The sequence below is a fragment of the Peromyscus maniculatus genome, chromosome 5 (genome assembly GCF_049852395.1).
Source record: "Peromyscus maniculatus bairdii isolate BWxNUB_F1_BW_parent chromosome 5, HU_Pman_BW_mat_3.1, whole genome shotgun sequence".
NCBI classification, from domain to species: domain Eukaryota; kingdom Metazoa; phylum Chordata; class Mammalia; order Rodentia; family Cricetidae; genus Peromyscus; species Peromyscus maniculatus.
In genome coordinates this window covers 7,040,204-7,054,423 of record NC_134856.1, presented here as the reverse complement: position 1 = coordinate 7,054,423, position 14,220 = coordinate 7,040,204, and the positions used below count along the sequence as shown (strand labels likewise).

At 39.6% G+C, this 14,220-nt stretch overlaps 1 pseudogene; it reads right to left on the bottom strand.

Annotated features, from left to right (window-relative positions):
- Positions 1-5,480: 5,480 nt before the first annotated feature.
- LOC121829668 (small ribosomal subunit protein uS2 pseudogene) lies at positions 5,481-6,238 on the bottom strand (annotated as a pseudogene).
- Positions 6,239-14,220: the final 7,982 nt, after the last annotated feature.

Sequence of the window (14,220 nt, the reverse complement as noted above, 5' to 3'; positions counted from 1 at the left end):
AATTTTCCAATAAATATAGATTCAAAATCACTTTAAGGAAAAGACATATTTTATAGATAAATAACTCCTAGAATATTAATGGACCTCTCAGAAAAATTAAAATAATTTCTTGATAAATTCACCAGTATTTCATTAGGACGAGAAAGTGGCACAGCTGAGATGCTGTACATTCACATGAAAGGATTCCTAAGGTGCAGAGCCCCCAAGGGGGATTTCTGATTGTTTTCTTAACAGTCAGTGTGATTCTGAAAAGATCACCCACTGGGCCACCTTCTGAGTATTTTAGAGAGAGAGTATATCTCAAAGCGAGAGTGCCAATGCATTTCATATATATTAGCGAGAATCTTCTGAGAAGAAATAGACTTGTGTTCCTGTGACTGCTGCAATGACAGGGTTTGCTCATAATGCCAGCAGGGGATTAAATGTCATGTTCCCTGGGGAAGAAGCCTCTCTATATTTCAATATGCAGCACATCATCTAGCTGGAAGGCCTCAGGAAGATGACACACCTCGGAATTATGCTCACTCTCTTGCCCTCTTTTAACACAGACCAATTTCTGACAGAAGACAAAGGAGTTCTCACAATTTCTTCAGTTCCAAAGATGAAAGTATCTACTATCCCAATTATTTTCTGACAAACGTATGTCAAAAATTATGCAGCCATCCAGTGTGCTGAAAAATGTGAGGAAAATTTCATCTCTTCTGATACTATACTATTATGAAGGATATATGATATTTTAAATGATTCATTTTTCATATTTTAACAATATTTTTTACATACTCAATATATTTCAAACTCTATTAATTACTTTTCTAGTCACTGGACAAAAAAGGTGACAAAAGCCATGTAAGGAATGAAAAAATTATTCTAACTCAGGGTTTGAGAAGCTCTATGCCATCATGCCTAGGAAGGAGTCATGGTAGAAACAACTGCCTTTGGTGGCAAGCGCCTGTAATGTGACTTGCTTTATCTTGACAGACTAGGAAGCAGCAAGATTGGCTGTAATTAGAAACTGATCTTACACTCAAGGCCAACCCACCCACTCTGATAGAGAGGCCACAAACCCAAGGGTCCCATCTACCCCCTGCCCCCAAACCACACACTTCTCTGGGGAACAAGCATTCAAAATAAGCCTACTAGGCTTGTTTCACATAAAAAGCATTGACTGTGTATTTTTCATTTGATTACTTTGTTTAAAGACTTGTGCTTAATATGTAACTCAAGTATCTTGTGTTGTGTATGAACACTAGAGTTGAATATGTAACAAATGAGCCTATGAATGATTCCAAATCTATTTTAAAGTGGAAGCCTGTATTTTTCTCTATAAAGAGAAAGAAGTGGGGTGAATCAGAATGTTCAGAAGGTTGGAGAAGTGGGGGTATTAGAAGGAAGGAAAAAATAAAAAAATAAATAAATTTAAAGACAAAAGACATGTGGACAGTATACCTCCCCTCAAAGTGTTTTGTGACCTAGAGAATGTGAGAATTACACATGCTCACTATATAGCCTAAAAAGTTAACAGAGTGTCTCTGAAAGCCTAACAGTATGAAGGAAAGATACTAGGATACATTTCAACAGAGTCTGGAGTCACCTTTGAGAAATCTGTAGTCAAATCCTCTGAAAGGAAAAAAGAAAAAAGATACTAGAACAGGAATTCACCTTCCTTTCCATAGTAAACTAGAAAATAATTACCTGTCTCTGCTATAAGCATTCCAATTCCATTTTGCTTTTAGAATTTAGTTACTTAAATATGTTAAGGCTAAATATCAGAATTTTTAAAATTGTATTTTATGGATTTTGAAATGAAGATAGTTATTTTATATTTTAAATTTGATCTTCCCTCGTATAATATATTCTGACTGCAGTTGCCCATCCCTCCACTCCTCCCAGCCCCATTCCAACTTCCCCTCTCCTCCAGATCCATTCTTCTGGCATTTCCCTTCAAATACAGAGCAGGCTGACCAGGGTTATCAACAAAACACAGCATAACAGGATACAATAAGAGTAGGTACAAACCTTCATATCAGGGCTGGGCAAGGCAACCCAGTGGGAGAAAAGGGGTTCCCAAGAGCAGGTGAAAGAGTCAGAGACACCCCCACTACCATTATTAGGAGTCACACAAAAACACCGAGCTAACAAACATAACACACTGCAGACAGCCTAGCACAAACTTTTATAGGCCCTGTGATTTCTGCTTAAGTCTCTGTGAGTCCTTATGAGCCCTGATTAGTTGATTCTGTGGGCTGTAGTCACCTGGCTTCCAGGAAATCACTGGCTCCTACAACTCTTCCTCCCTTTCTTCCTCAGGGGTGCTGGAGCTCTAAGGGGAAGGACCCAGTGGAGATCTCTAATTTGGGCGCTCTCTCTGCCTAAGGTTTGGCTTTGGATTTCTGTGTCTGTGCCCATCATCTTCTGGGGAAAGCCTCTCTGATGACAATTGGGCTAGGCATTGATGTATGAGAATAGCACAATATCATTAAGAATCAGAAAATGAAGACATTTAAAGCAATACAATGATCGAATATTTAATTAAATTTAAAAATCACAATAAACTTAAATATATTTTGCACATAAGAATTAAACTAGTCTTAAGATTTTTTCCATCTTCATTAATTATGAAATTATTGATCAACATAATTGTCAGCTGTTGCCTCATTAGTCATTATTCTTAAAGCAATAATATCTGTTGTTAAAGAGAATGATCTGAATTATTATTTTTATAGCTCTTTCAAAATTAGCTCAAGGATAAGCAGCTTGAATATTAAGCAATTTTTAAAGCTTTTCCTTTCCATTCCATTTTATTCTATTTTTAAGTTACTACAAATCATTATTAGCTTTCTACATTAGAAGTTTGTTAATTCTGTTGTTTATCTCTTATCAATCTCATAGTCTCCAAGATTCTGACTTATTCTTTGGATGTGGTAGAAAGACATGCTGAATTTCAGTTCTGAAATGATTAAACACACACTGGCATACCTATCCCTACCCTCCTCTCTGATTTCATGTTAAATGAAAGGGGTTCCATAGATCTGACAAGCTGTGTTATTGGTCTTGACATGGGCAGCATATTTGCAGATAAGTTGCTTAATATTATACTATAAGAAATTATATGGCCGGGCGGTGATGGCGCACGCCTTTAATCCCAGCACTCGGGAGGCAGAGCCAGGCGGATCGCTGTGAGTTCGAGGCCAGCCTGGGCTACCAAGTGAGCTCCAGGAAAGGCGCAAAACTACGCAGAGAAACCCTGTCTCGAAAAACCAAAAAAAAAAAAAAAAAAAAAAAAAAAAAAAAGAAATTATATTTTTAGGTGGCCAGGAAATGAGAGAAATAATAGAGTAAGATTCAAATGCTTAATTATAACTTGAAATGATGTGGCATATCTATAAGAATTTCATTAACATTTTAACCATTTCAAGCAGTGGAAATCCAGACAAAGAAAAGCATATATGAAGAATGAGGAAAATGTTATTTATAAGATGAACATTAGAAAAAGAAGGGCTGGATATTTTCATGAATTAATATTGCTATTGCAGACATTTAAAGTGACTCAGAGAGCCCAGTTCTAACTTAGGCATTAATATTCTCCTCTGACTAAGAAAGAGATGTTTCTGAAGTATTAGCCCCAGTAAAACATTCTTTGAATACATAAACAGAGTTCAACATTTGGTAAGGAATCACATGATATAGTAAATGAACACAATAACCACATTAACTGATTTGGCTCAACAGTCAATGTTCCTGAATTGGCTTTTTACATCTATCTTGGATATCTAGCTTAGCAACCAAACCAGAAAACATAGATACATTCACTGCTTCATGTAGCCTCATGTTTAATTAGTTCATCTGTTTTGCCACCATTCAGTAACTATGACAAAATTCACTATTAGTAGGTAAACAACTCGTGGTCCTTTGAATTAGATATATCCATGTCTCAAGAACTTGAATACTAGGATGGTGACTCTTTGGGGATGATTTGGAATCGCATCCTGACTGGACAAAATATGTCAATTTCCTATATGTCATTTCCTATATTATCTCTGTTTCCTATATGTCATTTCCTAGTTTGTTTCTTGTTTGTGGTGGAAACGTGAGTGTTCAGCTTTCAGCATGGCCTCTGACCTCCTGGTATGCCATTTGATGTATATACCATTAAGGACACTGTAGCTAAAGTTTTCCTGTGTTCCACCTGGCCCATGATCAGGACAAATCTCTCTCACCCACCAGTCCTGCAGCCACTTGGACCCAAGTAAATACACTGAGGCTTATATTAATTAAAGCTGCTTGGCCATTAGCTCAGGCTAACTATTGAATAGCTCTTACACTTAAATTAACCAATAATTCTTATTTATGTTTAGCCACATGGCTTGGTACCTTTTCTCAGTTATGTCTTCACATCTTGCTTCCTCTGTGTCTGGCTGGCGACTCTTGACTCAGACTTCCATTTCCCAGAATTCTCCTCTCTGCTCATCCCGTCTATACTATACTTCCTGCCTGGCTACTGGCCAATCAGCATTTTATTTACCAATCAATAAAAGAAACACATTCACAGCATACAGAAAGTCATCCCCAACAGGACAGCAATCCTCCAGAACCTTAAGCCCCAAATAAACCCTTCCTTCTTTAAGTTTTCGTGGTCATAGTGTCTTATCACAATAGTGGGAAAATAGCTGACACACAGATTAAAGGGAGCTAGTTAGCTTTTGGATCATGTTTCCAGGTTTATCTGTTATTAATATCTTAGTTCTAATTAGTTTGTCCAATCAGTGAATCCAAACATCATTGCAGGAAGTACCTGGTAGAACTTCTTTGGCAATAAACACACAGAGAGAAATATAAAGGCCCCAACTCTTAAAGATTCAACCAACTCCTGATAGTGCCACAGGTTTATCACAAAGCACTTAGTGTAAGAGACTTCAGAAGACATTTAAGACTAAATCATGAAGTCTACATTACAGAGGTGTTACACATTGGAGTTTGTGTTTGATGGAAAAAAACAAGGAAATGGACAAAATGCAATAAGCATATTACCCAATGAATGGAGATCAGTGAATGTTACATTTTATGAGCTTTCATTTCAATATAACTATTGATTACTGAAATTAATGAAAGTTAGCTCTTAGTAATTGCTCTTGAAGAGACAGCCACACCCCAGAAATACTCAATTCTAGTGGATGTCCATGAAATGTAAAATCAACCACAGTAATAGCACAATTTAATCTAAGGTTTCCAATCTTTATATTTTTCATGTGTAATTTGATGTGCAAAATGTAAAATTATACATGGTAAACAAGAAAAATATAACTGTAAGATATTCTTAAAAAACACACAATTTTTTTTTATTTTTTCTTTTTCAGCTTTTAGAAACTTTGAATTCTACCTTCTTTTTATTTTTTACATGCATGTAGAACAGCTCTTGACCACACAGTAGTAGATGCAAACCATTTGGTGGCCTATTCAGTGGGAATTTCAGGCCAACCTCATTAGCTAGCTTGGAACCTGGAGTTCCTTAGTTCTTCACTAGGGAACTGAAAAACAGTGAATACAGGAGCTGGTGATGTCCATTCACCTGAAATTCTGACATGGTCTTTCCCTTATCAGCAGCAGCCTGCTCTTCCTTCTCCATCTCCTCCACGTCTCTGTAGAAGTAGAGATCACACATAGCCTCCCATGGGTGCCCATTGAAGATGATGCCACACATTTGGAAAAAGCCCTGGAACAGCATCTCCCACAACAGACCTACTGGGTGAGATACCTTGCTGCTGATTGTGGTGGCAATGTCTACATAACACAAATGAGAAATGGTTGGCAGATTGACATAAAATATCTATGTGAGGGCCGGGTGGTCAGCTTTGGAACTGGTCACCATTAGAAAGTGTGGCTCCTTGAAGGCTGCTGGAGTTGGTTTAATGAAGGCACCAGGAATGAGACAGCCAGTATTTGAAGTAACTCCAGAGGCAGTACCGAACATCAATACAGCTCACTGGTCACTTCTGGGGATGATGACACTGACATCCACAGTGTTCTCAATGACAAGCATGGCTTGAGCTGTGAGTAACAGTTTCTTCCTCTTCAGATTTCTCATATAGAAACCATCACTTTTACAGATATACTGTTTCCTTTTATTGATAAACTGTTCCATCTGGAAATCAAGCTTGGTGGCATCTAAGTGGTTTCCTGTGGCAAGGAACTTAAGGGCATCCTCATCTATCATCTGCAGGACATTAAACCCTCAGGACATCATATGAGCTTCCCTTTAAGTTTTTATAGGAATGAAGAACAAGACAATATGGAACAGTTCTTGGCCCGGAGAGAAAAAGCTCAAAGTGATTTTATTTACTGTTTCCTTGATGGGTAAGGATGCTGAGCATTTAAAAACTATTTTCTACTTTGTATTTCTTCCTTTGAAAACCTGCCTCTAATCAGAATGACTAAGATAGATAGATAGATAGATAGAATTAAGGAATTGACAGTAAATACTTATGTGAGTAAGGGGAAAGAAGAACATTTATTCATAGTTAGTTGGAATGCAAACTGGTACAACCACTAGGGAACTCAGTGTGAGAATTACTCAAAAAAGCTATAAATACATTTATGTTATGACCCAGCTATACTTCTGGCAGGCACATTGGCCAAGTGGTAAGGCATTGGTCTCCCAAGGAATCCTAATATTGACTCTGCCATGTGGTTATTAGAATTTACTTGTATTCAGAACTACAATGAAAATGAATAAGTATGCTAAAAATAAAATCAAAATTTACAGTTTGGAGAAAAAATGAACAACAGAAAATTTAATGTCAGAGTCAAGATAAAAAATGAGGTACATTTACACAGTGGAGTATTACTCTGCTGTTAAAAATTGACATTATGAAATTTTCAGGAAAGTGGATGGAACTAGAAAAAAAATCATCATGAGTGAGTTAACCCATACACAGAAAGACAAACATGGCATGCACACACTCATAAGTAGATATTAGCTGTAAAATACAGGATAATCATGCTACAATCCAAAGATCCAGACAGAAGGAGATTTTAGTGGATTGGGGGCACATGGATCTCCCTGGGAAGGAGAAATAGAATAGATTTTGCAAGTGGACTCTGGGCAGGCAGAGATGGGAACAGGAGGGATCAGGTGGTGGTGGTGGTAGAGGAAGAAATGACTGGATTTGGGGAAGCATATTTCAGGAATGAAGTAAAAACCCAGAGCAATGGAAACTTTCTGAAATCCATGAGAGTGACCCTAGCAAAGACAATGGAAAATCCCTGAAATCTATGAGAGTGAACCTAGCAAAGATTTTTATTAATTTTGGATACATAGCCTGAATCATGCAAGGCTTCCAGTGGAGAGATTGGGACACCAACCCAGTCACAAAACTTTCAATCAATAATTTGTTTTGCCTGCAAGATGTGCTGGGGTAAAGGGAACAGAGAAATTCTATGAGTGGCCAACCACTGACTGGTCAAACTTAAGACCAATGACAGGAGAGGGGCCCATACCAGACAGTGCCTGGAGCGCCAGGCACCAGATGCTGCATAGGCTAGATCCTAGAATAGACCCAAATATGACTGAAAAAAGGATCAATGAAATGATTTTTAACCCTGTTCTTCTACACTCCTAGTTGGGAGCCTAGAATAATCATAATCAGAGAGACTTCATCCGGCAACTGATAGGAGAAGAAACAGAGATCCACAGCTAAACAGTGGGGGGGGGGGGTTCAAGGAGGAAGGATTATAGGAACTAGAGGGATTAAGGATACCACAAGAAGATAGCCAACAGAACAAATTAAACAAGGCTCAAAGTGACTCGCAGAAACAAAACAAACAATCAGGAAGTCTGTATAGGACTGACCTAGATCCTCTGCATATATGTTATGGTTATGTAGCCTGGCATTCTTGTGGGATTTCTAACAGTAGGAGTGGGGTGTCTCTGACTCTTTTTCCTGCTGTAGGGACCCTTTTCCTCCTATTGGGTTGCCTTGCCAAGCCTTAATAATAGGAGATGTACCTAGATTTATTGTAAATATTTATGCCATGTTTGGTTGCTATCCCTGGGGTGGGGGGCAGCTCTTTTCAGAAGGGAAATGGGGGAGGAATGGTTCTGGGTCTAAGAGGAAGTAGGGGGAAGTGATGAGGAGAAGAGAAGGGAGGGGAAACTTGGATGTAATATATGAAAGAAGAATAGAAAGAAATAAAGAGAGAGAGAGGAAGGAAGGAAGGAAGGAAGGAAGGAAGGAAGGAAGGAAGGAAGGAAGGAAGGAAGGAAGGAAGGAAAGAAGGAAAGAAGGAAAGAAGGAAAGAAGGAAAGAAGGAAAGAAGGAAAGAAGGAAAGAAGGAAAGAAGGAAGAAAGAAAAAGCTACAGATCAAAACTGCTAGAAATGTGATTCCAGAAGACGTCATTCCTCGTAGCATTGTCCACATGGTGTTCTGGATTTAGAAGGATGGAGGATAAGTGAGAAAAGGAATTGAAGGCTCTTACTCCATGAATATGAAAACCTGCTGAGGCCAGGGACTTGGCAGAGAAGTCTCTACATAGAGGTCCTGAGAGATCATTGTGTGAAACTGTGACTGTGAATTCTCATTTACACTAGAGACAGCAAGAAATTAGAGGTGCTAGAACTGAGGGAAATCTGCCCAAGATAGCTGTGCACTGTGAATGGAACAGCCTGAGAGAAAGCCATATCTTTAGGGGATAAGGGTGGAAGGATAGAGTCATCTAAGCCCTTTGACATTGGACTTTGGGCTACCATGTCTGTAGTTTTTCCTTCTGGATTTGCTCTTAATTTGTTACAGTATTTCCTCACTATATTCTAACTACTGCCCTTTGAATAGTAACATATATTGTATGCCTTTTTTGTTGGAAGTATGTAAGTTGCCTTTTGATTTTACAGGAAATTTCAATTAAGAGATTCCCTTAAGTCTCAGAAAAGATTTTCAACTTTGGATTTTTAAATATTATTGAGACTGAAAGACTAGGGGATTTTAAGAGTTAGGCTGATTTTTTTTTTCATTATATTATGACCATAAGACTATGGGGACCAGGGAGTGAAATGCAGGGGTTTGAGTAAGATGCCCACCATAAGTCTACAGCATTGGAATAATTGGTCCCCAGCTGTTTGGGGAGGACTAGGAGGTATGGTGTTGATGTAGGAAACACACTACTGAGGTCAGGCTTTAAAGTTTCAAAGAACTCCCTCCAATTTTGAGTCAGCACACTCTGCTTCTAAATTGTAGAATGAGATGTGAGCTTTCAGCTGCTGCTTTAGCTACCTGCTGCTTGCTAGGAATAGCTGGCAAAAATAGAACACCTCTATTCTGCCATCATGAACTCTTTATCCCTCTGTAATCACAAGTCAAATAAATCTTTCTTTCTGTAACTTGTCTTGGTCATACTATTTGCAACATCAATTGAAAACTAACTAAGACATACATGTTCTTTCTCATATGTGGGTGGCAGCCTGGAGTCTTTAGATACATGTATTAAATTGAAGTACCGAGAAAAGTCATGACACAAGTAAATAACCATGGCAGTAGGAGTATTTCCGGGAAGATGGATAGCAAATGTGTAACAGGAGGGAAGAAATGGAATAATGGAAGAAAAAGTGTTAAATTCATGGTGATGGGAAAGTCAGGTAGAGGAGGGTATTTTGGGGGCACAGTGAAGACTCAAGTTCTCTGAAATGGTCACATGAAAACTTACTATGGAAACTTCTAAATGCACATATGCACACATATATACATTCAAATATACATAAATGTATATATAAACACATATATACATTCGCACATGCATATATGGAGTTGAAATTGAGTTACCTTATTGTTGCAGTTTGAATTAAGGTTATATGAGGATATAATGAATTTGGTGGCATGTGCATAGGTACATCTAATGTTAATATTTCTCAAAAAGGGAATTTGGAATGGCAACTAATGCTGGAAGATTTATAAAAAAAAAAATGAATCCCTGAAAACTTCCTCAACCACAAGAGAATAGTTAGGACAAATGATAATCCCATGCCTGGGATGCTTTTGAAGACAAATTGTTGTGCTTTCCATAACCTTTACCATGCATGCCTGTGAAGTAGGCTTCTCTTCTAAAATGTAAACTTGTAACTCTTTTATCAAAGGAACTTTAGCAATAAAAATGAGGCAGCTGATACAGTTTGCACTCCTGTGCTCATTTGCCTTGGTTTACACTTTCAGTTCTTAGGGATAATTCAGGAGATGTGATTTGGTTGTCCTCTCACACCCCATAATTGGTAAAGGGCCAAAATTTCTTTTCCAGACATCATAGGCTCTAAAGTATTGAAAATCAAAATGAACAAACAAATGAAATGGTGTGGGTGACCTTTTTATGGTCTGTGGAGTGTTAGAGATACTCCAAACATTGCTACTATTTATCTATTCTCCTCCAGAGTTTGGTGGTAAGAGTCTATCAGTAAAGACACCACACACTTGAGTGACAGGACCTAAAAAATTCAAGATGGTACTCAACTGCAAGATTCATCCCTACTGCCTATCTTTTCCAGTGATAGAAAGTGCCATACATTCTACCAGACTGGATATGACTGGTGATTATTCAAACTCCAATAACAGCCTCTGTAGCCAAATAAGTGCACTAGTCAACAGCAACATGAATGTCATGGGAGTAACAGGATTTTAGGTTTGGATTTAAAGCCTGCTCCATTAGACACAATGTTGGAGCCCACAGAGGCTTCCTAGTAAGAACTTATTCAGAGTCAGAGAATCTGAGCTTGCTTTACCCAGCAGGGCTGCATAAGGAGATGATTTGTCCATGGGCATGTTTGCCAGGTGTTTGGAAGGGTCTACACTTGGCTGTACAGTGTGCTTTGATCTTGTAAGGGGGAGGTCCTTTGCCCTTCTCCTTGGTATATTATAAGAAGCCCTTTTGGACAAATGAAGAGGCTGTTGGGTATTGACCCAGACCCTCCCAAAGCTGTTCTGTGTTTCTGTCTTCCATCTCATTGTCTAGGTCTCTCTATCTGATATTTTCTTATCCCTCCCTCCTCCACCTAAGAACCCTTTGAAAGGTAAGAGCAGTTCAGAGCTGGTCTCCCACAGATGGAGCTCTGAATGTAGAACTTAGGTACAGAGGATAAAAGAGAGGGGGCACCATGGGTTACGGGGCATGACCAGTAATGAATGAAAGGCTGTGATATTTGATTCTTCAGGAGGAAAATTGTAAATATAAAGTAGAATAGCTAAAGTTAAGCTGCAGCAAGTAGTTCAAGTTAGGCTGCAACAAGTATTTCTCTGTCGATGTTTCTGTCTCTGTCTCTGTCTCTTTTTCTCTCTATTAAAGTTAGTCATAGGAGTTTTGTGAAGTTTAGTTTGGGAAATGTAGGCTTAAGCATATTAGGATAGAATAGTATTTTGGTGAAGGGATAATGTGAAGGCTTTAGCTGTAATAGAAACTTAGGGTAGAGTAGTTTTTGCACCAAGCATGGACAGGACCTGGGACACAGAAAGCAGTATCCAGGAATGAGCAGATGAGCAGACACTGTGAACCTGGCAGTCTGAGAACAAAAAGCCATTTCAGAGACTGCCAGCTTCAGAAAGCATCAGTAGCAGAGCATGAGAGGTTCCCACAGCCAGGCACCATCAGCTGAGACTCTCGGGGCATCATTCCAGAGGCAGCAGATACCTAGAGCCAGCGTGTACCAAGGGGTTCTGCATACTTTCTGCCATGAGAGGGCTGCAGCAAAAAAAGCACAGTCATCCAGGGTGCTTGTCAGAGCCCTGGAGAGACATGGCTTGAGGCTGCATGAAACATCAATCTTAAAAGGGCTTATAATAAAAAACCCATAGCTAGGTATTGGGGTGAAAGCTGAATGATCAGAAAAGCAAAACAGCCAGCTTACCTCTACAAAATCCTCAGCTTAAATAGAGTGAGTCCCTGTTTCTTCATGCTTTATATACCTTTCTCTGTCCAGACATCACTTCCTGGAATTAAAGGCATGCTTGCTTCCCAGTACTGCGATTAAAGGTGTGTGCCACTACTGCCTTACCTGTTTCTCTCATGCAGCATAATGTGGCCTTGAACTCACCCAGATCCACATGGATCTCTGCCTCCGGAGTGATAAGATTAAAGGTGTGTGCCACCACTGCCTGACCTCTATGTCAAATTTAGTGGCTGGCTCTGTCTTCTGATCCCCAGATAAGCATTATTGGAGTACACAATATTATCACCACAGCTGTGTTCAACCTTGACAAGCCAAGACACCATGTTGTGAGATCAGTGAGTGCAGTTGAGACTTTGGACCTCAGCAGGTGGAGTCCCTGGTGGCCAGAGCCTAGCAGAGATGCCTTGGGAGAGGCAGCAGTGGTGAGCAGCAGAAGCTTTGCAAACACAAGGCTGCTGCTCCAATCAGATGAGTGGTGTTGGCAACTGGAGCAGAGGCAGCAATCCAATGAGCACCTGAGACATGCCCCTGCGTGGAAAGGCAGGCATGGGAACTGCTGAGTAAGGCATAGCTGTGCTACGGGCTGAATGGCAGAGATAAGCTGGAAACCTAGAGCAGCCCGAGTGTCCAGTAGTAAGATGTGGCTGAGCCATAGAGTTGCCCTGGGGGCAGCATTCGGCCATGCAATTAGGGTAGAGCATGAAGGACTCCCAGCAAAGCAGGTAAAGGAGCTGGGGTGCAGTGGCTATGACTGGCTTAGGCTGGGTTTCCTCCTGGAGCTGAGTTGCTGCTTGAAAGCCATTGGCCATAGCATCAGGGTAGCATTCAATTGTTCAACTCCATGCAGGCAGGAACCCTCAGAGCCTCAGGCCACGGGGTCCTGGGCAGATGGTTATGGGACACACAGGTAGACTAGAACTGTGGAAGCTGAATGGAGCCAGTAGCAAAACCTGTGCAGTTTATTTACTGGCAGTTCATGCTACCTCTACAAAGAGGTCTTCCCCAGCCACCTATCATCTTTTGCCCTAGAGCAGATTGCTTAGGGGAAAGTTAACACAATCTGTCTCTGTAGCTTAGAGGGGGACTTCAGAGACACTTTTTTGAACTGGGTGGCATTCAAGGGAACTGCAAAAAGTTTTTAGTTGTGGGTTTCTTCCTATTTTTAACTTTAAGACTAGTATCAGAAAGCTGTCAGTGGAACATTAAGACTGGTATCACAATTGACGTTTTGATCTTTTCAGACTTAAGAAATGGGATGGGCAGGTGTGGTTCAATTGTAATGGAATTGGTTTGTGTACACATACATGTAGTGTGACTGTAGTGACTCATGAGCTGTTTGGAAATGAGCTGTTTATGGAATTGTTTTGTTGTAGAAATAGAAATATGTGCTTTTTTTCTACCCAGGTAAAAGACAGGTAACATTCCTCAGTTTTTTAATTTTTTTTTTTAAATTTTCTTTCACCCTTGAGTGGATTGATGTCAATTTGTGCTAGTGCACCCTATGTTTTATTAGCAAAAAGTGTAAATAGTTCTATTAAGAAATTGCTTTTGGATATTTGCTAAAGTTTGTAAATTATAAATAGCTCTATTTTTGTAAATAGATGTAAGTTTATAAGAATTGTAATTGTGTGTAGTAATATTTATGCTAGAATTAGGATGTTAACCTGTTAATGTTAATGGTGATGCTAAAGAGTCTTTAGATTTGATGAGTTTGCATCAGAAGTTCACTGATTTATTTGATGCATTTGCATCAGGAGTTTATCATTTTAAAAAGGGCTTAGTGCAGCTAAGACTGCCATAGACATCTTAGATTCATTCAAAAAGGCCATTCCATCTTTATCATCCTCTACTCCTTTACTAGGAAGCATAGCAGCTGTAAGGAGCTGGAGTATTGCTATAATTATTCTAGCTATTTTCAAGCTCTTAGTGTAAAAGCAGCTTCAGAGCTGCATAGAGTTAAGCTCTGCATCCTTCTCTGCCAGAAGTTGGTAGTCAGAGACTGGTAAATCCTTCTTGCTAGCTGTCAACCTAAGGCAGAATAAACTTGGTGGAAAGTGTATCTCAAAGATGGGTAAGGCTGTCTAGTGAAGAAGGAGACCTAAGACAGCCACAGTTCAGGAGTCTGAGGGGTCCTTTAAATTATTAAGAAGGAGGACCTGTGGGAGCTCACAGAAGATTCCTAGTGAGAGCTTACTCAGGGTCAGAGAATCTGAGCTTGCTTTACCCAGCAGGCCTGCATAAGGAGATGATTTGGCCATGGGTATGGTTACCAGGTGTTTGGAAGTGTCTACACTTGGGTAT